This window comes from Microtus oregoni, unplaced genomic scaffold (assembly GCF_018167655.1).
Source record: "Microtus oregoni isolate MIOR12 unplaced genomic scaffold, Mior012 000000F_ref0000247, whole genome shotgun sequence".
Classification (NCBI taxonomy): Eukaryota; Metazoa; Chordata; class Mammalia; order Rodentia; family Cricetidae; genus Microtus; species Microtus oregoni.
The window spans coordinates 35,352,723-35,379,595 of NW_024543059.1; the positions used below are offsets into that span (position 1 = coordinate 35,352,723).

The following is a 26,873-nucleotide window of genomic DNA, read 5'->3' on the forward strand; positions in this document are numbered from 1 at the left end:
ATAGCAGGTGAAAAGATTCTAACTGACTCCGAGTTGGTCAATAATTTCATAGTAACAGTATTTCGCTACCCTGGGAATTCAGTCTGAGGTAGCAGACACAAGATTTGCATGGGATCAAAACATATAAAAACACCAGAATCAAATCAAAGAAATTTGGAGTGCCATAGCAGTGCCCACAGTTGATCTCCCATGGGAGAGATAGGAATAGGAATCCCCCTGTCTCTGTCAGATACTAAAGTCTGGACCGAATTACCTTCCTTGCATATAATATACCACTTCAAGACTGAGATGGTATTGTTACACCTTAAAAGTGAAGCAGTAGCTTTACGAGCAGGATACTTCTTCCTGCACAGGTGACAGGAGCTGTGGAGCCGTTATGTGGTTAGCAAGAAATCTGGCTCTAGAAAAAATTGCAGAAATCCACAAGGATGACCTCTGCAAGGACCCTAAGCAATAGAGGAAAGGGTGTCTGAATTGGTCTTGCCCTGTAGTCAGACTGATGATTATCTTAAATATCACCATAGAGCCTTCGTCCAATAACAGATGGAAACAGAGGCAAAGACCAACATCGGAGCACTGGACTGAGCTTCCCAGTTCCATCTGAAGAGTGGGAGGAGGGAGAGTATGAGCAAGGAATTCAAGACCATGAGGAGTTCATCCACTGAGACAGTATGCCTGAGCTAATGGTAGCTCACCATCTCCATCTGGACTGGGAGTGAGTGAGCATGGGATCAAACTAATCCCTCTGAATGTGCTTGAAAGTTGTGGCCAACTGAGGCCCACTGATAGTACCACTGGAATTTGTCTCTACTGCATGCACTGGCTTCTTATGATCCTATTCTCTTTGGATGTATACCTTGATCAACCTGGATATACTAGGAAGGGCCTTGGTCTTCCCACAGAGCAGGGTGTCTTGCCTTTTTTAGGATTGAAAGGGGTGGGGTGGGCAGGTGTGTGGATGGAGTGGGAATTTGGATTGATATTTTTTACAGTAATAAAATAAAAATAAATAGTCTGAGGGATTTGTTTAAGAAAGAAATATCCATAATGTGTGCATTTTCTCCCCATCTTGTTCCTTGGGCAGCAGAGGAGAAGGAGCCTGAACTGGCCTCAACCACACTGATGAATATCTTGCATATCACCATAGAACCTTCATCTGGTGACGGATGGAGATAGAGACAGAGACCCACATTGGAGCACTGGACTGACCTCCCAAGGTCCAAACGAAGAGCAGGAGGGAGAACATGAGCAAGGAAGTCAAGACCGTGAGGGGTGCACCCATCCACTGAGATGGTGGAACTGATCTAATGGAATCTCACCAAGGCCAGTTGGACTTGGGCTGATGAAGCATGTGATCAAACTGGACTCTGAATGTGGCTGACTGTGGAGGCTGACTGAGAAGCCAAGAACAATGGCACTAGGTTTTGATTTTACTGCATGGACGGGCTTTGTGGGAGCCTAGTCTGCTTGGATGCTCACCTTCCTGGACCTGGGGGGAGGGAGGAGAACCTTGAACTTCCCACAGGGCAGGGAACCCTGACTGCTCCTTGGACTGGAGAGAAGGGGTAGGGGAGGGGGGAAGTGAGGAGAATGGGAGGAGGGAAGGAGGTGGAAATTTTTAATACAAAAAAAGAAATTTTGAAATAATTCACCCATTTCCTAAATTAGAATTCCTCACCAATCACTGCCATCACTGTTCCATTCTTACCTTATTTACTTACTCTCTTTTTAGTGACATCTGATCTCAGGTACAACAACTGTATGTGTGTAGATATGGAGCTATCAAGTAGCACATGAGTAGCCTCTCAGAAATAGCATTGCTGAGAAAAATCTTTCACCTTTCATCAGTTCATTAAATAATATAAATGACTCTGCTAATGTTTGACTTCATTAAGCTTCCTCAATAGATAGAAGAATGTTCACTGGGTTTTATCATGAAATAATTATGCATGAAGCTTAGCTGATGATAATTAAAGAGTAAAACTCTGCTTAAATAGCCATCAAATACTAGTTGCATACTGAGTTATGTTAGCAATGGCAGATTGACACAGTGTTTCTCATGTGTAGGAATTTGCCAAGCATGATTTTGAAGCTGGTCAGTAAAATTCAAATTTCTTATCATCATTGTCCATTCTTTATACCCTGGGATTGCATGCTAAGTTGAATATGTCTAGTTTTCTCTATGTACATTTTATTAATAAATCTCAGATTATCATATTTCTAAGCTATCTGCTTGCTGACAGAGCCATCTACTGGCTGTACATATCATAAGCATAAGAGCAAAACAATATAACTAATAGGACACGAAGACCATAATAATAGTGATTCTCTGTAATCAACATTTCTATTACTCTTCTTTCTCTGATTATACCCTCTGTGTTCTTCCAGTTTCCACACTTGATGTCTGACTACTGGATTGAAATCCTAGGACATAACAAATATCTATGATGTTCATTTGTGTTCAACACACATCTAGAATTAGAGCAACACTGAGGACTCTCCCATATGTAAATCACAAATTCAATAAAATTATCCACCTATCTTCATTTTACTTTACAATATGTCTTGTTTCAGTATTTCTTGCAATATTAACATTTTAGACACATTTTTCTAAGCTGCTAACATTGATATTATTTCTATTCATAACAACCATTGTTTGTTAATGTCAAAATGGTGGCTTAGTACTATAAATCATCAACAGAAGCTTCATGATTCTACCAACTTTTTCTAATTTTATAATTTACCAATCCTTAACCCTTAGTAGGGTATTAAATATCTTGGTTCCCAAAGACAAGTGTGATGTTTTCAACTCTATCACGTTTTAGTAATACAGAATTATATCATTGACAGGAAGACAAATTGTGCCCAATAGAGCAAGTCTAACCTGCAATACATGGTCCAGGAGCACATGGACCCAGAATAGGAACCTTCATTGGCTTTTTTTCTGAAAGCATATAATGTCTACCTATTTTCTAAATATCTCATATTATTCACACAGACAAGTGCACCAATACCTGTCAGAAAAGTAGTCATTTCTGTACCATTATAAAATTCCACAACTGCAAAACTGCTATGAAGAACTGGCAGTCTTAACTGTTGTAATTAAAAATGAGAGGGGTTGAGAAAGATGCCACACTACAGAGCTCAGTTGTATGGCTTTATATGAATTGGGGAAAAGTAAATGAGAAAAGGGGTGAGAGGAGGAGGGACACTGGCCTCTGGGGACAATAGCAAAAGGAGAGATAAGAGAAAGAGGGAGGAGAAGGTGAGACAGAGAAACAGGCAGAGAAGCAGAGAGAAAGAAAGAGAAAGAGAGAAATGGGAGGTTTGCAGGGCCCTTTTAAAATGGAATATAGTGAAAGTGCACAGGATGTGTTCTTATGGTCTGCAACTGAGGACTATCCTGTCAGAAGCCCAAGGTCAGGTCAGTACAGATTCCTAAGCACTAACATTGTATCCAAGCCCATGATAACTGCACACTACTCATCATCATCCTTACTGAAAAAATATTGCATAAAATGGTTAGACACTGTATAAGATCCTACAATTATAATACCTGCTGTGACAAATATGTTTTCAATAAGGTTAAGGAGTGCCACAAGTTCAAAATTTCAAAATACTTAATAACAAAAAATAATTATCACAATTACACCAAAATCATGCAAAAAAAACGGAGTAACATTATCTCAACTTCCCACACCTAGCTGAAAACATATTACAGCTCTAAAATTTCAGTCTGTAATACAGGTGAGAGCTATCAATTCCATAGCAATTCCCACAGTGGATGTTTTGCTAAATCCCCTAGTCTCTGTCACATACTAAAGTCTGAAATGGATTATCTTTCTTACAGGTGATGAATCACTTCAAGACTGAGACAGGGATGTCACATCTTAAAATAGAAGAAGTAGCTTCAGAAGCAGGATCCTACTTCTTAACACAGGACACAAAAGCAGATGACTTCCCCCATCTTTGCTCATATCCGTGTTGTCTGTATTCTGTCGATGTTAGAAGCAGTCTGCTTTCCTCAATGAATGTAAAGTCTGTCTTTGGTTATACTCTGGGTCAACAGAGACCCTGGAATATAGCCAGAGACCGACTGGAAAGATCTTGTTCTGCTAAAAAAAATTATTAACTCTCCTTGCATCTGCTCCACCTAAATGCATGTTGTTTCAGATGCAGCAAAACAGAATGTGGGTGATTAGACAAAATGTAAGTTAACCTTGCCTCTGGGTCAAGTTTACAATAGACAAAACCACCCAGTGGTACCTATTGGTGATCATGTTTCCAGATGTGTAGGCCTGCATTCTGGCTATCTACAAGAAAGGCTTCCCTTCTGTCTGAACCTTTTGGATTTTGACACTGGCCTGCCAAGTGCAGCTTACTGCTGAGTCTTTATGATCTGCCCATGTTAGTTTCCTCAAGTGCAATGTTTATATGCTTGAATTTTAGCACTACACAATATATTTATGCCTACTCATGTCCTATATTGTAAAATGCAATCCTATTTTTAAGCCCAGCTACAAATATACCAAATTTGGATGCAAAATTTCACCTTGTATTAAAAATAAAGAAAATTGTGTGTGTGTGTGTGTGTGTGTGTGTGTGTTTATAAGATAGGGTTTCTTTGAATATCCCTGCCTAACGTGTACAAAAGACTGACCTTGACCTCAGAAGATTCTCCTGCCTCTGCCACCCAAGGGCTGGAGTTAAAGTCAAGTGCCACAATTGTCCAGCTAATAACAATGAAATAAGTTAAAATGTATTTTCTTAGAAAGATTATATATATATATATATATATATATATATATATATATGCATGTATATGCTCTCTACAATTAATTTTTTGTATGTCAGAATTTATGTGTGGTTGTACTTTAGTCTGCATTTAATTTTCTTTCTCTGGTGGAATTTATATTCATAAAATATTGTTTTCAGAAAGAGTATATTCATACGTAATATTTGAGGATATCCACCCCATTTTCTTCAGTAGAAATTTTCTACCATCACCACTATCACTCTCCCATCTGAAGTTTATATATTTATTCTGATTTATTAACAAATTAAGGCATCTTTTTGTGCATGAATATGAGACTGCCTTCTAGCACATGAGTAGCTAGTAAACTTAAGAAAATCTGCATCTCCTCTTTGATCAGATCATTAAATAATATTAGCCACCCTTATAGTGTTTTGGCTTGATGATTCTTTCTCAGGATATAGTAGAATTTTGGCTGGGATTTTAAAGAACTATGCAGGTAAACTCAGCTGATACAAATTCATGAATAAAACTGTGTTTAAAATCATCAAATACTGGTTCAATGCAGATACACATGAGCACTGGAAGATTGACATAATGTTCTCACAGGTAGGGAATTTTCAAAACTGTTATTCAAGATGACCACTAAAACTGAGATATTACTGTACCCATTCCTCTCTCACGTCTTTTTGCATGGTAAAAGCATATTCTTGGCTTTTAATTTTACATTGTAGAAATAGTCCTCAGGTATACTTATTTCCAAGCCAGTATGTTGCTGACTGAACAAACGAAAAGGTTGTGCATACTATAACAAAAATTCAAAGAACAACATAATTATTATAAGTCAAAGACAATATTAATGTTCATACTATGTAACTCTATACAGTACTTCCTCCTTAACTGTGATTCTAGCCTCTCTCTTCCACAAGTTTCAACATTTGTTATCTGAGACTTTGATTGACACCTGAGGAAATTAAGAAGGTCTCTAATGGTCTTTTGTGTTTTGTGAATATATATAATGGAATTAGAGAAATACAGAGGATTCTGCTCGTATAAATTCACTGATTTCTATCAAAGTATTCTGTTTTCTGCATTCAACTTACAATATGATTGTTTAAAGAGTTTCTTACAATATTAGGGTCGTAGAGACAACCTGTGATGTCATTCACATTGTTTTTCTTTTTATTCATTATTACAATGTTGTGGTAATGTAAACCCTAGAGTTTACAGTACTACAATAGATTCAAAAAAATTCAAAATTGGGCTAACTTTTCAAATAATAGAGTTATCAAAACTTAGCCTTTATTAGCATATTATCCACTTAGTTATCAAAGTCATGCCTGAATTTGTCCCTGTATCTTTTGTAAGTAATGCAGAGCTATATCATTGCTAGGGATATAAACTGTACCCAATACAGCAATTTCAGTCTATTACAAATGGCAGGAGATATCATGAACTGAGAGGAGAAATGTTATCTGCTACTTGCATGAAACCTTAAACTTTAACTGTATTCTAAAAATAAAATCTATTTTTCTACCCCAAAACAAGTTTAATTGCCACCATCGGCAAAGGTCTATATTTTTCAGCACCATCAGACAAGTCTACAACTGTTGAAACTACAAGCAATAACTGACAGTGGTGAATAAAACAAATTAATGAATTCATACAAGTCATTATTACTAGATGCAGAAAAGATAGCATATGATGGACAGACACACCAAAAGATCCAAAGGAATAGCCCATTTGCCCTGACAAAGTGAGTTCTAAAACAGAACAGAAGCTCCACACCGAAAATTTCCAAAGTACGAAAAAGGGTTTGGAACAATGACACTTTAAGTTGTGATGATCGCACAAATGGGAAAATCAGTCAAGATTACCATATTTTGTAAAGTTGAATGCAAATGATGGATGCCAAGAGAGGGAGAATAAGCATTCTGTGTAAAAACCATTCAAAGGGGTCAGTCCTAACCACAGTTATGTGTAATCAGCACACAATATACACAGCATGAATTGGGGACATATCCAGATGCATGTGTAAGAATAATACTTAATAAGAAGTGGTAAACATTTTGATAATTAATGGAGCAGGTATGTGCAGGAGATAGGAGAAAGAAGTGCGAAAATAATATAAATACAGTACTCATGTATGAAACTCTCAAGTAAACCAAAAGCACACACACACACACACACACACACACACACACATATATATATATATATATATATATATACATACTCATGTGTCTGTGCATCTGGAAGTTTTTTTGGTTTATACATACATATACACAAATACATATACGTATATATATATATACATATGAGAGAAATTGACTGTATTTCAAGAGATATAGCCACAAATATCTATATTATATGAAGAAGTTTTATTAAAGATATCTCAGGTGACAATAAAATTTGGTTGAGATTTTGGTCATGAACATTCCAATAGTTTCCCCATCCAGACATCACAGTTCATCCTCAAACTATAGTTGAATCTGCACAATCTGATGGTAAGGCCCTGTTGCTGAAGATTTTACTTACTTTTTCCATCAGAAAGAATAAATCCATGTGCTTTGCACAGAGAAGCTTCAGTGCTACTAAATATATATATATATATATATATATATATATATATATATATATATATATATAATAGTGCAGAATGTTAAGCTGTTTCTTACCGGAAAAAGAAAAAAAACCTTCATATCATGAGCAACAAATCCTGAAACAAACAATTATGAGTAGTCAAGAAGATATACTTTTCCCATGGTGGCAAAAATACTATGAGAATCATCAACAACTTTTGATTAAAATTATGATCAACTCCATGAGATGGAACCCATACCTCACGATGTCCAAGTAGCCAATAAAATGCAACTAGAGAGTTCACAGATTTATGCACCAATCTATCTCTCATATTCTGCTGAAGGAACATAGAAATGAGTTGTGAGCACATACTGAGGTACCCTTTTGTCTGTGCATCATTTGGTTCTCATTAGAGATAATTCTTCTCAAACTAGATGGCAAATAACAGAGAGATCTTCAGGGGAGATATCTGTAGAGACAGAGATATTTTGGAGTACTAAGTCCTAAAACGATGTCTTCCTCAAACCCCTCACATTTAGCCTCATAGATATAACTTGAAAAGGAGGCATAAATAATGTAGCAGAGCAAGAAGTGGTGCATGATACCAAGTAAACAATGTTTCAGAACTCAACTTTACCATCAAACATAGGAAGTAAAGAGTCCATTGTATACACAGAAAGTCTACATAGGTTCAAACCAGACAATGTACAACACCAAGAAGGGAAAGTAAACAGAAAGTGTTATATCATCCTTAAACAAGAAGCTTTTTGCAATTGTTGTATATACTGATAAGCCCAAACATTAACTACAAAGAAAAATCTTATACCGTGACAAAGCAAATATGATTTAAAGATGGAGGATTAGTTTAGCATATATAAAGAGGTCATGAAAAGTATTACATTAATATAAGGAATGTCAAAGGTCACAGAAAATATTCCTAGAGAATGCCTATCCACTTATGATTTCAAAAAAGATTCAATTATTATTTAGAAAAAAATAAATTTCACCAGGTGTTGCTGGTGGCACGTGCCACTAATCGTAGCAATTAGGAGGCAGAGGCAGGCAGGTCTCTTTGAGTTTGAGACCAGCCTGGTCTATAAAGCAAGTTCCAGGACAGCCAAGGCTGTTACACAGAGAAACTCTGTCTTGATAAAACACCAAACAACCTTAAATTCCATAATTTTAAGTGGAAATACAACAGATGCAAATCTTAAATGTCTCAGAATATCCTCAAATTTAAAACTAGTGCTAGGACTCCATTTGTTGTCACCTCTAATGATCATTTTCTTAGACGACATCTTTGGGAAATTCATCAGGAAGAATAAATGCTGAGTGATTTACTGAATTGAATATTTTATGTTTAATGCAAATACAATATCTTAAAAATTTTGTAACGCGAATCACCCTTTGTTGGAGGCCATTGGCGGATAGAGCAGGTGACGGCAGGCAGACCTCCCAGATGAGTGACTCTGATGGAGACCCCCACTTGTCATGTCCACAAGGTCACTGGCTGTAGATAATGTTTTGTCTCTGTCTGTAATTTCTCTCATGAGTCACTTCATTTCTTCCCTAGGAATGTTTTTCCACCTCCTGTGTGATTATCCCATCAAAATGTTCCATCTACTGGGCACACATATAATAGTGTATGGTCAGGGAAATGACTTCCCATTAAGATGGATATATATAGAAATTATACTAGGATATACTTCATAACTAGATCTATTGCACCACAAAGGCAGTAATATGGTTAAAAGTCTGTTTTGTTCCTTTTACTTTGAATAACATAAGAAAAAATTTTTTCCGCTCAATCTAAAACAATTTCACACAATTAATTCATTTTTAGCTCAGAACAAGGTCTAACTATACTAGAGGCTTTTTTTTTAATAGATCATAAATTTAAAACTTGACAGTTATGCACATGGCCATAGTGTAGGTGTCTAACCAAGCTTATTTACACAAAGCAACCTAAAAATATCATGCTGATGCTTCGCCTGCCAAGTCTAGTTAATAAAAGAACTATGTCTCAAAGCATATCTCACTGAACACTGTGCCCCTGCCCTCTGGGAACAATCTTGCTTCCCAAATCAAGAAAATTCCAGGTCTAGTAAGACCTGGAAGGAGGTGGGAGGTCCTTGGACTTCCCACAGGGCAGGGAACCCAGTCTGCTCTTCAGGCCAAGGAGAGAGGGGGAGTTGATTGGGGAAGGGGGAGGGATATGGAAGGCGGTGGCGGGGAAGAGACAGAAACCTTTAATAAATAAATAAATAAAAATAATAAAAAAAACCAAATCAAGAATATTGCGCTGCCATTATTAAAGGCTTATCAATGCCCTTATCTTTCACACAAAGAAATGTGCCTTTGACCAATGATATGTAACTGATGTAATTATTTATTATTTCATCAACCTCTTGTAAAAAAAAGTGTATTTAGCCTAGAGGAACAGAGGGACAGAAAAAAAAATGGAACATGATTGAAACAAAAGAGAACTAGTTACAGAGTTAAATTAGAGCCTGCAGAAAAAGAACATGACTCTAACAGCTCGTATCAGTTCATTCTGTAACCCGGCAGATAAGAAATTTTCCGATTCCCTCACACTAAGCTGTAGCATCTAACCTGAAACCTGGAAGGTAATGTTAGGAGCCTTATTCACAGCATATGGATAACACTTGTGAATAGAAAACACACATTATTTAAACTATGGTTAAATATAACCTTAAGTTTACCAAACCTATTGTAATTAAGAAAATAAAGTTTGGAGATTTATTGTTTATACAAACACTTAAAACTCAAAACTGAAATCAAAGAATGAAGTGGTTTTACAATACCGTCAGCTGAGTGTGGGTTTGACATCCGTGATGGGAACTTTTCAAGATGCTGAGAGGAGGCGAGGTTCAAGAGAAGAGTTTGTGATGGCAGAGAGCAGCACAGTGAGACTCTGTTTCAGAAGTACAGGTTAGCAATTAATGAAAACGCTTGAATAAATGTAACCTATGTACATTTTAAATTACAAATCCAAAAGTAATATGCATATACATTTTGCAATTAAACTTAACACAAAACACAAACTGCTCAGAAATAAGTAAAGAAACAGTGAAATTCTTCTAAGGATGCTAAAATAAAACTCATGAAATGATGTGGGATTTTGACAACCTATATGAAAGTATTCTAAATTATGAGGTGTTCCATTAATATTTATAATAAATCCAATAAAATTTCTAATAACCTCAAAGTTAAACATTGATTTGAGGAAAGAATTATTACATCCAACCTATTAGCAAAACTTACAAGTTCAACACATGTTAAGTAAAATTTATTCTATTATTAGACATATGCTTTATAAGAAGTCCCAAATTAGAATTTATTATGATAAGAGGTATAATATTACAATATGCATTCTCTAACTTTAACACAAAGTGAGTTCATTTAAGGTACTTGTGTGTGTGTGTGTGTGTGTGTGTGTGTGTGTGTGTGCGTGTGTGTGTGTGTGTATGGGGCCATCTACTAGAACAAGTGTAGCCTATCATGGAAAGAATACCTGAAGAAACCACACCCTCTTTCTTCCATCAACCAATCAGATGACAACAGCTTTTCAGTTAGGTAGGGGTGCAAAAGTCCTTCTTCCTCCCATACTAGAATTTTTGCTTGCTGGCTCTGTTGTGAGAGCTGTTTATGCAACACCATTTGTTGATAGCCTTTGTCAAACTGTGTTGAAATATTCATCAAATAATTTTTGATGCAGATGTCTATCTCAGCTATCGATGATAAAGGGTCTCTTCAAGGAAAAACCTTGCTAAGTAGAGAGGTTCTCCTATAACATTCAGGTTAAAATTTCTTCAACTACTTACCATCATGGTATGTTATTTTAAACATGGGAGCTGTGCTACAAAACTTTTCAGTAAACTACATGATTTTCCCAGCTTTCTTAGATATTATCATTTCCAATATCTTAACCCTCATTATGATGTCAATGACCTGTATCACAAAGACACACCTGAGCATTTACATCTCTGGTAAATAACTGAAACCTATATAATAATCAAAGAGATAATATATGCATATTACTGCAAAACAAACCAATTACCCATAGCTGTGGTGATTATGGAATATGGAGAAGAATCTAATTCTGTTTAATTTCCTGAAGCAAGGGGAATAGATGCAGAGTTCCATAGGAAAACATTAGGCGGAGCTTGGGGAGTCCTGTGCAAAAGGTGAGGGAAAGACTGTTGGAAACCCAGGAGTCAGAGACACTGTAAGAACATGGCACACTGAAGCAGTGGCCTGGAACTCATGGAGGCTCACAGAGATCAGAGAGCCTGTCAGGGTCTAATGTAGGTCCTCTACATATAAAACTTCTAACTGGGGAAATGTCTCTCTAAATTTATAGTGAAACCATTTGAATACTCCAGAATACTCTTGTTCTCATTGCCCCACTTCTACTTCCTGTCTGGTTTTCCCGCCTAGTCTTCCTGCCTGGCTACCGGCCAAATCAGCGATTATTTAAAACATAATTGACAGAATATAGAATTGTCCTGAACCACCATTCAGTTTATAACTTATGTAGACCTCTGTGTGATTATCTTTGGGGTCAAACAGCTGTGGGACCTGGTGGTGGGAGAACAGAAACCCCAGCAAGCAGGCCCTCATGTTAAACCTCATAGTAATACTGCCTCCAGGAAATGTTAGAGACTGTGTCTGTAAGTTGTCTCTTACCGTCTTATATTCCTCTTTAGTTCTGGAATCAAATGCCTGCACAACTGGGATTAAAAGCATTTACCACCCGGTTTCTAGGGCAAACTAGTATGGTTACTGGGATTAAATGTGTGTGTGTGTTACCAATGCCTGGCCTGGAAGATTGACCATTGAGTGCTGTAGGAAGTCTTACAGCTAGTGGTTACCGACCCACTGGGATGTGGCCTCTTATACTATGTATGCCAATACAAAGCATGCTTTCAGCCTCTTTTCTGGCCTCTCTCTTCCAGTTACAGGATTCGTTTTCTGATCTCGTTCAAAAAAGACATTCTGATTAGTGAGTCTACCCCTAAATAAAAAACCATCTATTTCTCAATTCTGAGCTAGTGTGGAATTTCTTTTAAGCATCCATCCACATTTGGCGCCCATGTGGATTCAGACTCCACACCTACCAGGTGAATGGCCTAATGGCTTAGTCCACAGCCCAGATAGTCTCTCAACCCTGTCCAGTTGGCTTGCTTTTAGCTAAGCTGTTTTTGTGTAGAATCCCTGCCACAGCAGAGTTTACTATGTGTGGGAACTGAAAATTTCCCAAGCACACGCACAACTGCTGCATTCCCTAAGGTGGTTCCTTGCTGTGTGGTGACTTGTTCAGCTTCTGGTTTCTGCTTCCTGCCTGTGAGTTCTGGGTTTCTTGCTCCATGTATGGAATTAATTTAATTGTTTTTAATTTGTCAAGCAAAGCACATTTCTCAGTATTTAACCAGTACCAAGGCTGGAAACTAAAGCGCTCAGAAACTAAAACGGTTCAAGACCATCCCTGTCGTGGAGGGGCATTCTAGACAAGTCAAGTAATAAGAATAAATTCAGTATCTAGCATTGAAAATTAGAAGAGGAGGGGATGGTGAGCAGGATACTCACCATATTAGCTCTTTAGTAATTTTCACTGATACAGCAGGCTTAGGTGGATAAGAATGCTGATAGGTGGTGAAGAAGAAAAACCTCAGAGGGGGTGACTGTTGTGGAATATTATTTTAACTGGGCAAAAATTGTTACATTTTCTCATTCTGTGGAGTATTTAACTGAGAAGGTGTGTGTATTTGTTTCTGCAGCATTTGTTTAATTATTAAAAGACGTGTTGCTGTTTCAAAAAAAAAAAAAAAAACAAAAACAAAAAAATCAGACCATCCCTGTCACCAATGCGAATCTTAAACCACAACATCTTCAGACAATAAAAATTATTACACCTAAAACAATTTACCGTATCTTGCAACAGGTAATTAATAAATCAATATGGCAGATTATATTAATATTGAAAATTTAGTAATTTTTAGCTAATACTATGGATTGTATTATGTAAGGCTTATATGTTCATGGTGATACTTCAATTTATTGGGTATTGGGATTCAGTTTTCTTCTCCATATTCTATAATTAAGAAAGACTGTGGCACTTTTTGAAATGATACAGTCTTTACAGACTAATAATGAACAGCTTGTTGAGAGGATTAATACCATTGAAAATCATATGTTGCCTATCTGAAAATGAATAAGCAAGACTGTCAAATCTTGTCAAGACAGAATAAGATGGTTTTGAAAACTTCCCTGCCTCTGAAAATGGTATGTCAGTTATTCTAGGTCTTAGCCAAATTTGGTTGCTTCATTGTTGCAAATGAGACTTTGAGTGATTGCCCAGGTAGCCAGTTGTCTCTGTCATTTGTTGCACATTGTGGAGTTGCTTGATTGCAATTCCTGCTTACTCAAGTAATATTATTTCCCTTCTCAGATCTTATGTGGGGTTAAAGAATAGGTAGTTGTAGTTGCTTTCCTCTCATAACTTGGCCAAATTATTTATTATACACAAGATTTAAATTAGCTGGGATAGGATAATAATTAAATATATTTGTTTTTATAGTACATAATTTTGCATTAGGCTTAGAACCCTCTTATTTAAACAAAAGGGGGTGGTGTTGTGGGAAGTCTTACAGCTAGTGGTTACCCGCCCATTGGGGCCTGGCCTCTGATATATATATGTCGATGTAGAGCATGCATCTGGTCTTATTTCCAACCTCTCTATTCTGCTTGTGGGATTTGTTTTCTGATCTTTCCTAAAGATACAGGCTTTAGAGGAAAGAAAACGGTGGTCTACTGTAATCGGAAATGTACTTAAAAAACAGGAGGTGTGCTCATGGTTGCTTGGGCTTTAGTAACTTTGGAGACAAAAGTATCTATAACAATACTCTAGATATTCCAATCTTTCATTCTAGTGAAAATATGACTTATGCATAAAGAAAACAAACAGAAATTTTATATGGAACTAAATATCCATTCCTGATATTTACATTTTCCTACAGAGATATGAAGAGAGGTCTATTCCTTTGATACAGGCCAACAAATAAAAGTATATAAACAGTCACCTTTCCCCCATGAATCATTAACCGTTTATATAAATGAAACAAAGGAATTAAGCTGCTTCAAATTAGTAAGTCTCCTGTACCATGTAAATTAATAAATCATCGGAAACATTAAAATATTGTTCCACCAAGGGAAAGGTTTTAATTCAGAGCAAATACTCTCATAAACTTTGCCCCAAACTACTTTTACTAACAGCATACCTCTGTTTTCTGTCAGGTATTAAAAGCTAACGTAAACTACTATGCCTACAGATGATGGAGGATTGAGGCAGGAATGACAGAATTCTAATCAAACTTAGTGGCCTCAGATACATGAGCACATTCTGCACAAAATTAAAGCATGTGACTCAGTAGGACCATAGTGAATGCCAGTACGTCCCTACTTGGACTGAGTTTCCATTGCCTCTTTCTCCCGCAATTCTCAGAGCATTCATTCCTCCTCTGCTGAGCATCTTGTAGTAAAAGTCCTGATTACAGCTTTGAACTAGCAAAGAGCTCAACCCCAGCCTAAAGCCTAACTGTTAAAACCTTTGTACAAAGAATTAAATTCCTACTTGTTACCTCTGTCTTCATTCTAATAAGGATTGGAGTAAGGGTCAAGTAGAAGAGAGATATCAATCCTAAAATAGGGAGTCAAAAGCCTGCTGTTTTGTGGGAGAGAACCATCAGGGCTGTTTTTGTTTTTGATTTGTTTGTTTTGTTTTTAACTGACTCTCCCTTAGCCACATCTATTAAAGCAGAGGCAAAGAAAGTGAAAGGAGAAAGACAGGAAAATTGTAATTTACACTGAGTTTTTGCTACACTTTACCATACGCTAAGCCAGCCAGTGGTATCTAGGGGCAGGGTATGTATCTGGTTGCCTGGACTTAGACTCTTGCTGTATACAAGAAAGCCTCTTGTTTATGTCTGGGACATTATGTTTAATTTGCTCCAAACTCTGCATTTTGATGTGTCAACTTCTCCAAGAGCTAATTTGATTGAATTATAACAATAGATAGTACATATATTAATGTCTATTATTGTGCCATTAAAAAGAGATTCTAATTGTAAAAGAAAATTTTGTATTCAAGCCTAGCTTCAGAAATATTCGATTAGCATAGAATACCACATAGTGTTATCATAATACAGAAAAAAATTAAGAGGTATTCATTTTAGGAATGAAATTATTCAAATATGAATATTTTCAAGGTTTTATGTCTACATATGTTCTATGTGGTGGTGCAATAAAGTGCTGACATTAGATCTAGTTATATTATTGTTCTTAAGGTATAATTATTATTCATAAAATATTTTTATTCAATAATAATACATGAATATTTCACCTTCAGGAAAATCTTAAATATTCCCTACACTATAATTCTAATCAAAACACCACTATCACTATTACAACTAAACTTCTTATACTTTTTCTTTTCCTTAATAGCAGTTGAGTTCATTCATGTTATCTGTGTGTTATGGATATTGCACCACCTACTGGAATATGGGTAGACTCTCTGGAAATGCATTCCAGAATAAATCATACTCTCTTCTCAACATCAGCTTATTAAAAGAAATAAGCACCTTAATAGTGTAAGGTTTCATGAGTTCTTCCTCCAGCCATCTGGGAAGTTGGGCTGTTACTATCCTTTTAAAGAATATTGCATGCAGTCCCAACTGTTTGGATTTCATGAGTGCAAGTGTCCTTAAATATCCATCAAAAATCTGATTCAATGAAGAGGTGTTTTACTTCTGCATCAGTTGACAAGATGTTTCTCATAGAGTGAAACGTGATAAAAATATCTAGGCTACCTAGACAATAAAATGCAGAGACGTTTCTTTTACTGTTCTGACTCCAAATATGAGATTGCACGCTAAAGGAAGAATGCTTTGTTTTTAATTATTTTTCTAGGAAAAATCTAGGTGCTTATATTCTCAAACAAGCATGTTGCTGACTTAACCTTCCACTTGTGATGTGCGTTGACCTGTGCATGTGTTGTTTTTATTGCTTAATGAATAAAGCTGTTTTTGCCTATGGCAGAGCAGAATATAGAGAGGCTGTAAGAGATATATAGAGAGAGTAGGCAGAATCAAGTGAATGCCTGTAGCTGCCTGGTAAGCCACAGCCTCATGGTGATGTACAGATTAACAGAAATGGGTTAATTTTACCCACACACTGAGACAATGGGGATGTTCTATCAGAAACTCACCAAGGCCAGCTGGCCTGGGTCTGAAAAAGCATGGGATAAATCCAGACTAGCTGAACATAGTGGACAATGAGGAATACTGAGAACTCAAGAACAAACGCAGTGGGTTTTGATCCTACTGCACGTACTGGCTTTGGGGGAGCCTAGGCAGTTTGGATGCTCACCTTACTAGACCTGGATAGAGGTGGGCGATCCTTGGGCTTCCCACAGGCCAGGGAACCCTGATTGCTCTTCGAGCAGATGAGGGAGGGGGACTTGATCGGGGGAGGGGGATGGAAATGGGAGGTGGTTGCGGGGAGGAGGCAGAAATCCTTAATAAATAAATAAATTAAAAAAAAAAAAGAACTAGCTATAAATATGACTAAGCTATTGGCCAAATAGTGTTGGAATTAATATAGATTCTGTATAATTATTTGGGTTTTAGGTGACCAGAAAATGAAAAAAACAGCCTCCATCTATAAAATGGTGCACCAACAAGGGGCTATTACATCCACATAAAAACTGAGAGTCCTTGGGAAGGAATTCTAGACACAAAAGAACAGACTTAAGAACAGCTTCTTGGTAGCCATGATTTCTCAATAGGCTCTGTTTGATGGCAGTGATCAAAAGTGAGGTTCCCTTAAGAGGCTTCCTGATCCAGCATTAGTGGCAAAACTTGAGTCACTTCTTTAAAAGCCAACTTTTTGGTTCATGCTGACATAAATGATTCTGGCCTTATCGAGATGTCTTGCTACAGAGCACTTGGGTTTTGTGAGCAGAGTGCTACAACTTACTTAATGGCAACATAGACCTGCTCTGTTCCTAGAGCTGAGGAGGTGATCATGGCCAGCAGAGCTAGTGGTGATCATATCTCCACCATGTCGTACTGGGCAGAGAAAGCAGGCAGGGCCATGGAGTTGGTCATACCTGTGCCAAATTAACATTTTAAAAAGTGCTCCTGGTCAGAAAATGATTATAGATATGTAGTAAAGAGAGAGTCAGATTAAAAAAGACCTTAGAATGGATCAGTGTTGGATCAATGTACATAGTTTTGAGAGAGAGAAGAAAAAGTACAAACAGTTGTAAAAAGAAATAAAATAGTTTTAAAAAATAGAGCAAAGTCTTTAAAGGGTCAGTAAAAGTAATATAAAAGAGTACAGACAGTTATAGATTAAAGGAGTAAAGAAAAATAAGCCATAGAAACATGAGGTTACACAGAGAGTCATTAGTAAGCATATTAATGTGCTTTCTTTGAATCTTTTGACTGTAGAGAGACATTTTACTCTGGGGGCTGCTAAGTTAAACCAGCATAAAGGTATCTTGACTTTAAAATTTGAGTCTAAAGATACGTTACTTTGGAAAAGAGGTTCTGCTTTTATTTCTACAGAAGATGAGAACCTGTGAATTCCTTCCAGCCTAATGTGGTTTGATACAACAATGCCCTGTGAAAGGTCTCCATGAATCCCTAAAAATATTTTGCTTAAAAAAAAAGCAGGAAGCAGTTTTGGGAGAAAAGCCCAAATTTCCAAAATGACTATTTGTAAATGTTTATTTTCATTTAAATTGGGCTGATTATAAGTAATTAATAGTCACAGCCAATTTCTAAAATATAAATAAGATTATATAGATATGAATACTTTGCATTGCTCTGGATCTTGGTCTATTGATACAGATTTAAGATTGACTTTGCTACACTAGGTATATGTATCTTTTGCTCTTGATTAAGCTATTATGTGTGTGTAGCTCATTTAAATATGTAATATATAATTAAGAAATACAGATTAACGGATAATAGATATATTATCTATAATAGTCAAAATGCAGTCATATTACTTAGATTTTTTAGATATACAGAGATATATTTCAGTTAGTTAGATAATCTTCAACACTTCAAAGTCTTAAAGAGTATGGCATTTAAAATCTTTTAAGAACTTAGATTTTTCTCAAAAGTCAGAAATGTCTGATTCTGATAGCAGCAATTACTTAAGAGAGAATGAGGGACATTGAAGAAACCCGTTATGGAATTTGCATTAAATTTAGTAAAACTAGTTATTTGGGCAAGAGATTGTTCTTGCCTGGACTACTTCATTTTATGCTATATAAACTGGATTTGCAAGACCCACAGATAAGTGACTGCTGAACTTACTAAAAGATGAATGATCCTTCAGTGTTCTTGCTTCATAGAAGAAACTGCCAGACATTCTGCAGGACACAGAAGAATAAAACTGATGAACTTTGTAAGTACAAGGCAAAACAGATCTTCAAATTTGATGCTTCATGGAAGAGTCTTTTGGATACTATGTACCTGTAGGCTAAGGTGGATGCTCCAACGTTATAGAAGACATTTGGGTGACTGTTCAGGCAGCAAGATGTCTCTGTTAATTCTAGTGTTTTGGAAGCTGCTTACAATGAACTTCTTGTTTACTTACTAAATATTATACTTCTGAGGTCTTTGAAGAGTTGATGACAGATAGCTATAGTTTTACTTAGTTATTATAAAATATAAATTAGATATAAAACCTTAGACTCACCTAAGATTGGATCAATAATAAAGTATTTTCTTTAATATGCCAAATGTAAATGGACTAAATATTGTAACTATAATGCTTTCTTGATAATTGTTTTGTATAGGTAATTTTACTATGTTAAAGTTAAAATTATCCTTTTTAATTAGACAGAAAAGGGGAGATAATGGGGGATGTCCTTCTGTATATGTGTTGCTTTTATTGATTAATGAATAGAGCTGCTTTGGCTTATAGCAGGACAGAATATAGTCAGGCTGGAAGAGATAGGGAGAAAGTAGACAGAGTCATGCAGCTACTGAATAAGACAAACACTGAAACATTGCTTGGTAAGCCACAGCCTCATGGTGATACACAGTTAGAAATGGGTTAATTTAAGATATAACAGCTAACTAGAAATACACCTAAGCTATTAACCAAACAGTGCTGCAATTAATATAGTCTCTGTATGATTATTCGGGTTTGGATGCCTGGAAAATGAGAGGGCAGTCTCTATCTACATACTTCTCAATGAATATCATGAATTTAAAAACAAAATAACACAATGAATATATCTTAAGGACCACACTGCTCCCCAAAGTGTAGAACCATTTATTTTATTCTCCTTTTTATTCTGATGCTGTTCTCTATGTTCTTCCACTTTCAAATTTTGTTTTATGAATACTAGGTGAATTTTCTGAAAACTGGCAAATATATGTACTATCCTCATTTGATTTCACACCAAATGGAACAAGAGTAGGACATAAATCTCCTCTATATATTCTTTCACAAGCTTCAGTTAAAATTCTTAATTTTGCTCACCTACTTTCCAGTGACCTTGATTTAAGAATTTCTTAAATTACTAATATAGTATGGAGTCTCTTTTATGTCTCCTCTATATGACCATACTATGTTAATTTAATTCTGCTAACACTTCCACAAAAATTCTAGGTAAGCTTCATGTTTTGCTATCTATTTCAAATGTTAAAATTTTCCCTGTCTTTGACCTTAAAAGGGTATTAGTGAAAAGAAGCTCAAAGTCACATCTGAATTTTTCACAATATCTTTGTTGAATGATATAGACATACGTCACGACTGGTAAAAGATGTTGTGCCTTATATTTAAACCTAGATATTTACCCATGGCTGGTGAAATTTTTGACTTGGAGAAGAACCTTTTTCCACCTATTTGCTGACATAGTAGAATTTCTATCTCTATTTAAAATTTCAATACTTATATAGAGAGCAAAGTTTAGAACTTACTTTTAGGAGAGAAGCTTCATTTTGCAACAAACAGAGACCATTACAGAATTATAAAGCCTGTCAAAATAAAAATAATAAGAGATTATAGCATGTCAAACCACAATTAATATTCTTGAAATTTACTACATAGCCAAATGTCAGAGATCAATATAAAAAGTAGCAGAAAAAAAAAATAAGATACAGAGAAGCAGAATATCTGTGACAAGGAAAGCATCTTTTATATAAGATAGGGAAGCCACACACATGAGATCTCAACATCATGTATATCTAAATAAAATTAGCATGATTAACACATAATTATTATACTGATGCTTATAGAAAACTTCTCATGAGGCCAGACCAAGAAACAATTAAAGAATAGCATATGAGTAAGAGTCAGTTTTCTCTGGAGAAGCCCTCTGAGAGATTATTTAATACTAAGTGGTTTTTCCTGAACAAACACATGCACACATACAAACACACAAAAACAAACATATACACACATCACAAAGAGATCATTGCTATACAAACAAAAATGCAAACATACACACGTGTACACACATACATAAACATATAACAATTAATGTACATAGCATAGAGTAGTTATGTACATATATGTATATGTAAGAACCAATGACTATTTTATATATTGTCTGCATTTTTCTGGAGAGACATTAAGAAAGAACTTTTTGGTAATGACAAGACATATTAAAAAGTCACATAAAGTCCTTGTGGAATTTCATTTGTAAGCTCTGAAAGTGCCAGTGTAAGCTATAATATGAATGATGTATTTATAATGACTAAGAGAAGGATCTTAAGTATTTATTGGAATATCTAAGCATATTTACATTATGACTACATTCTACCTAACACATTATCTATATCTAAAAGTATAGTGACATAAGTAGACTAAAATATTTTGTTTAAAATCTGTCAAATTTTATATGTAGAACCAAGATGGATCAGAAATATAAACTTCTTTAGAAAAAAAAAACATTTCAAAGATTTCATTACAGAAAAAAAACTTGATTTGATCCCTATCTAGTGGTTGGTGGATTAAAGCAAAATCAGACAATCACAATAACTATGTTAATGATATGATGAATTCTTATTGTTTTTACGTTGACTGAGAATGCATTTAATTATATGTAAATGGTTATAAAGGAAGAGCAGTACAGTAAACTGGACTGCTTCTAGGTCTCTGATTCCTGCAACTTACATGAAGATGCCTATGAAGCAATTTAGGTTACTCAGCCGTGACTTCTGGCATAGTTTTCTAGGGAAAGATGAAATAGAACGTCTGAGATACTTCTTTTATCACATGTCTTCAAGAAGAAACACACATTGACCAGCATCTACTAGTTACAATTTGACTTCTGGAACCTTCTACATTTACTTAAAACCATTTTCAAAAGACAGGCCAAGGCACTCTCAGCAAAGTCTTTGGCATTTGAGTCTTGCATACTTATTCTCTCCCTGTATTTTTCTTTCATTAATTTTCATGCATATTTTCTACTGCTATGATAAGACACTGACCTACAAAAAGTTGTGAGCAGTAGAATTAATTATTTTTACAATATAGAGGCCATCATCATGTAAATTCAATTTGGGTGACAATTCATGTATCTGGAGGCAAGGACAAAAGCAGATAGCATAATAATACTTCCACCTTATATTTTGACTTTATCTGAATCTCCTAAACATCTCTCCAATGCTTTGACTTTGCACATTGGAATTACCTAGCAACATCAATTATCAACCAAGAAATGTCAATCAGACATGCCCATAGAAAAGTCAGAAAGGGAAAATTAATGTTGGTGATATTGCTGTACAGAGACCCCAGAGGTGTTGGTTTTATATAACTAAGCATTCTGCAACGTTCCTCTCTTTCTGATGCTATCCTTTGCATTCCCCACTTTCATCATTTGTTGTCTGAGAGCTGGATGAATACCTTGGCATCAAACTATTATACCTGCTCTAACTTTGTAATAAATACATATAGGCAAAGTACACAAGAAATAAAAATCGACATTGGAGATTTGAACCTGTAACCATAAGGGGCAACATGGCCATAACAAGTAAATTTTCTGTACTATATTTCAATGTATACCCATGACTTTGATGATAGAAATGGCAGCATCTGCAAAGGTTAATACTTGATATTTTCATAGAGTATAAGGGTGGCTGATGAACACTGACAATGTTAGAACAATTCACACACTGGATCTCCCAGGGGGCAGAAAGGAGCCTGGCTCTCCTAGTGTATGTCAGATACTAATGTCTGAATTGGAATTTCTTTCTTACAGGGATGCAACATTTCAAGACAAAGACAGGAGGTTCACATCTTAGTAGAGAAGCATTAGCTTCAGAAGCATGTTGCTAATTCTTGCAGAGGAGACAGGAGCAGATGACTCTGGGCTATAAGGTTAGAAATCATAAAATCTTTGAATTTGTTGATTTTCACAGACTCTGCCTTCACAGACAAGTGAAGCAGTCTGTCTAGTCTGGGCAATTGGACAGTCAGGCTCTGGTTATATCCAGGTCCAACTGAGACCTGGATATAACCAGAGCCTGACTGGCAAGAACCCGCACTGCTGACACTTTTATTAGTGTTCCTGGGCTCTGATTGAAAGAGAGTGTGCATTCAAATTGAGCAGGAAAAAGGAACCAATAAGGAGAGTGATGTCAATTCCAGCAACTGACGCAAATTCTGTGGTAACCTAGCAATATCATTCACAGATGCTGATTCATTCCTGTCTCCCACATGACTGTGTGCTGCAGCGGATGTGGGGAAACTGAATATGGATGTGAGAGAAAAATGTAATTTTCCCTGGGAACTGAATTCAATTATCAAGAGAAAAAAATGTCACAAGTAGGGGAAGATCCTATATCCATCTATCAGGGCCTACAACCTGGCTATCTACATGAAAGCTTCTATCTCTGCCAGAAGGTGGGTTATTATGAATCTTTATTGCAAATTGTTTCTTTGTGCTGTCATTTTCTGTAGTGCCATGTCAGATTCCACAATACAGTGTTTAAATGCCTAAACTTCATCTAATATCTAATATATGTGAGAGCCTGAAATAACATGCTTCCATTATAAGTGAAAAGGTTACATTCATCCCTTCTCTGAACATCTCCAAACTGTATATTATATCCAACAGTGTCCACTGATCAAGCAATAACTTGAGTCATTCATTTCAGAAGGAAGTATTCATAATATTTTTATAGGTTCAGAAATTACACATTAGTTCATAAGATTTTATATGTGGTTTCACAAATGTCTGCAGGCATTTGTCATTAATTTCAATTTTACCTAGCAACATCACATTAGAAAAATATTCTGTTTAATATTTATGAGAGTATTGAAATTAATAAAAATCTTCACATCTTAAAATAGAAGCAGTATCTTAATAAGCAGGATCGTACTTGCTGCATAGGACTCAGGATCAGGTGATATGGAGCTATAATGCTGGAAAACAAGCAATCCCTGCCTTGCTGGATTTTACCTGCTATCCTGAATATGTGAGCAGCATTCTGCCCAGTCTGGGTGCTTGATCAGTGGGGCTCTGTCTATAGCCCAGGTCCTACTGAGACCTGGACTATAGCCAGAGCCCCACTGGAAAGAAGCTGCACTGCTGACGCTTTTTATAAGCACTCCTGGGCTCTGATTGAAGGATTTTGGGCATTCAAATTGAGCATGGTTTAAGGACCAATAAGGAGACTGATCTCAATTCTAGCAAAGAGGGCAATTACTGTGGTAATCTTTGAGATTTCCATCTGAGTTGCTGATTCATTCTTGTGCCAACCTGAAAGTATTTTGCAGCTGAAGCTGAGCAATTGAAATTTTATATGAGGGAAAAATGTGAATTCCCTAGGTAAGGTCTCATATATCAACAAACAAAACAACAACAAACAAAACAAAATGAAACGAAACATCCGTGACAAGTATGGAGTGATCCTATATTTGTCTACCAGCATCTGCATCCTGGCTATATACTCAAAAGCTTAAATTTCTGCCTGTAGGAGGGTGATTATAAATCTTTGCTGCCAATTGGTTTTGTTTCTGTCATTTTATGATATGCTGTATCAGAGTTCACATATAATATTTAAATGCTTTAATTTCAGCTTAAATTTAACCATTTATTCAATATATTTCAGTGCCTGAAATTACATGCTTGTTTGTAAGTCGAAATGTTATTTTTGCCCATTCTCTGAACGTCCCCAATTTGCATACTATATGTAATAGTGTCCTGATGATTATGCAATAATCTAAGGCATTACTTTTAAAAGGAAATAGTCATAAGACTTGTATATTCGAAGAAATTGCTCTTTTGTTCATATAATATTATTTGTGGTTCCACAATGTATGCATGCATTTGACATCAATTTTAATTTTACAGAGCCACATCATGCTCTTAAAATATACAGTTTAATATTAATGTAAAAATATAGAAATTTAGAAAAAACTCACATCTTGAAAGAGAAGCAGTACCTTCTGTAGCAGGATCCTACTTGCTGCATAGAACACAGGATCAGGTTCCTCGGAGGTACAATGCTGGGAATCAAACAATCCCTGCCTTTGCTGCTTTCCACAGCTCCGACTCCTGCAAAACTGAGGAGCAGTCTGCCTAGTCTGGGCAATTGTACAGCTGGGCTTTTGTTCACCTACTGTGAGACCTGAACTAAACCCAGAGCCCGGCTGGAGAGAACCCACACTGCTGACGCTTTTATTAGCACTCCTGGGCACTAAGTGAAGGAGTGTGTGCATTCAAAGTGAGCAGAAAATAAGGACTAATGAATAGAGCAATTTCAAATTCAGCAACGAAGGCAAATTCTGGGGTAACCTTGGAGATCTCTGTTTTAGATGTTTATTGATTTTTTCCCCTCCCACCCAAGTGCATGCTGCAGCAGAAGAAGGGAAATTGAAAGGGAAAGAGAGGAAAAATTGTCATTTTTCCTGTGCTCTGACTCAAATTGATAAATGGAAAAAAAAAAAAACAACTTGTGGCAAATAGCAATTCATCCTGTATCGGTTGCTGGGGCATAGTACCTGTCTATCTACCTGAAAGTAAAATCTGCCTTTTTGTGATTCTGGGCTACAAATAACTGCTTGTCTCATTTTCTAATTTGCCATGTCAAATTCCCCAACTGCAATGATTAAATGCTTGAATGTTAGCTTTATATATATATATATATATATATATATATATATATATATATATATTCTCTCTGTCTATACATGTATACATATTTTTATAGATATGTATATGAAGGCATATTCGACCGGTATGCTAAAAATAACCAGACCAGCTCAAAACAACAGATATAATTTAATAATTGAAAACAGGGGAAACTGACATAAACAGAGAAAAAGTTCCAATGTCCAAATGGGTCAGGCGAACACCTAGCTCAGAGAGCGAGTGCACCTAGATCTCCAGGTTTTCTTCCCTGGGGACCAGGTCTCCACACCCAAGCAAGATGTGATTGGCTGAGCTTCCCCATCATCTCACCCTTTTGTCTAAACAAGATCGAACCAAATCCAATACAACTATATACAATAGGAATAGATACCAAATATAACATTACAAGCAATAAACAATATTAAGCAAGAAACACATAACAAAAGTTTTACTGGACATTTTATTTTAAGGAGTCTTAATAATGTATAAAAAATTGAGTTTAGCTAAACCATGAGGAGGGCAACTACAATTATCTAATCTTCAACTCCACCAAAGATCTGAGAAGGGAAGTAATGTTACTTGAGTAAACAGGAAGTACAATCGAGAAACTATCAAAATGTGCATCAAATGACAAAGACAACTGACTACCTGGGCAATCACCCAAAGTCTCATTTGCAATATTGAGGCAACAAACTTTGGCTAAGGCCTAAGGTAACTGACATACCATTTTCAAAAGCAAGAAACTTTTCAAAACTGTCTTACCCTGGCTTGGCAGGATATGACAGTTCTGTTTTATCCATTTATGGATACTCTGTATCACTGTCAGTGGTTGATGTATGGGCATTTCTTTGCCCAAAGGCCAGTTCCGCCAAGAAGAAAGGCTCCAGGTGGAGTGTCTTTGGTGCTCAACATTCTCTTGGGTGTAGAGCGGTGTTGCCAGGAGTGATTGTGTCTCACTACCACAGAACTCTAGGCTTGATTAAAGGCCATTTTCTACAGCTCTTTGAAGAGGTTGAAAAATATACTATCTATACTTAATATAATCTCTACGTATCTAAAGAACATGATTAGCCTAAATATAAGTATGACAAACATAGATGACTATTGATCTATAATTCTCAATACCTATCTAACTTAAAGACTAAGAGAATATATTGAAGAGGTATGGAGAGAGTGGACAGCCTTGTCTTGTTCCTGATTTTAGTGGGATGGCTTTGAGTTTCTCTCCATTTAATTTAATGTTAGCTGTCGGCTTGATGTATATTGCTTTTATTATATTTAGGATTGAACCTTGTATCCCTAGTCTCTCCAAGACCTTTATCAAAAAGGGGTACTGAATTTTGTCAAATG

The 26,873-nt window shown here is 36.2% G+C and overlaps 1 long non-coding RNA gene across 1 annotated transcript; it reads right to left on the reverse strand.

Moving 5' to 3' along the window:
* Positions 1 to 8,481: 8,481 nt before the first annotated feature.
* Positions 8,482 to 25,120, reverse strand: LOC121448866. The gene is made up of 6 exons (XR_005974394.1): positions 24,815 to 25,120; positions 21,560 to 21,616; positions 20,362 to 20,418; positions 18,745 to 18,800; positions 10,162 to 10,271; positions 8,482 to 8,956 (listed from the first exon to the last, which is right to left on the reverse strand). It is a non-coding gene; the product is annotated as an uncharacterized LOC121448866 (long non-coding RNA).
* Positions 25,121 to 26,873: the final 1,753 nt, after the last annotated feature.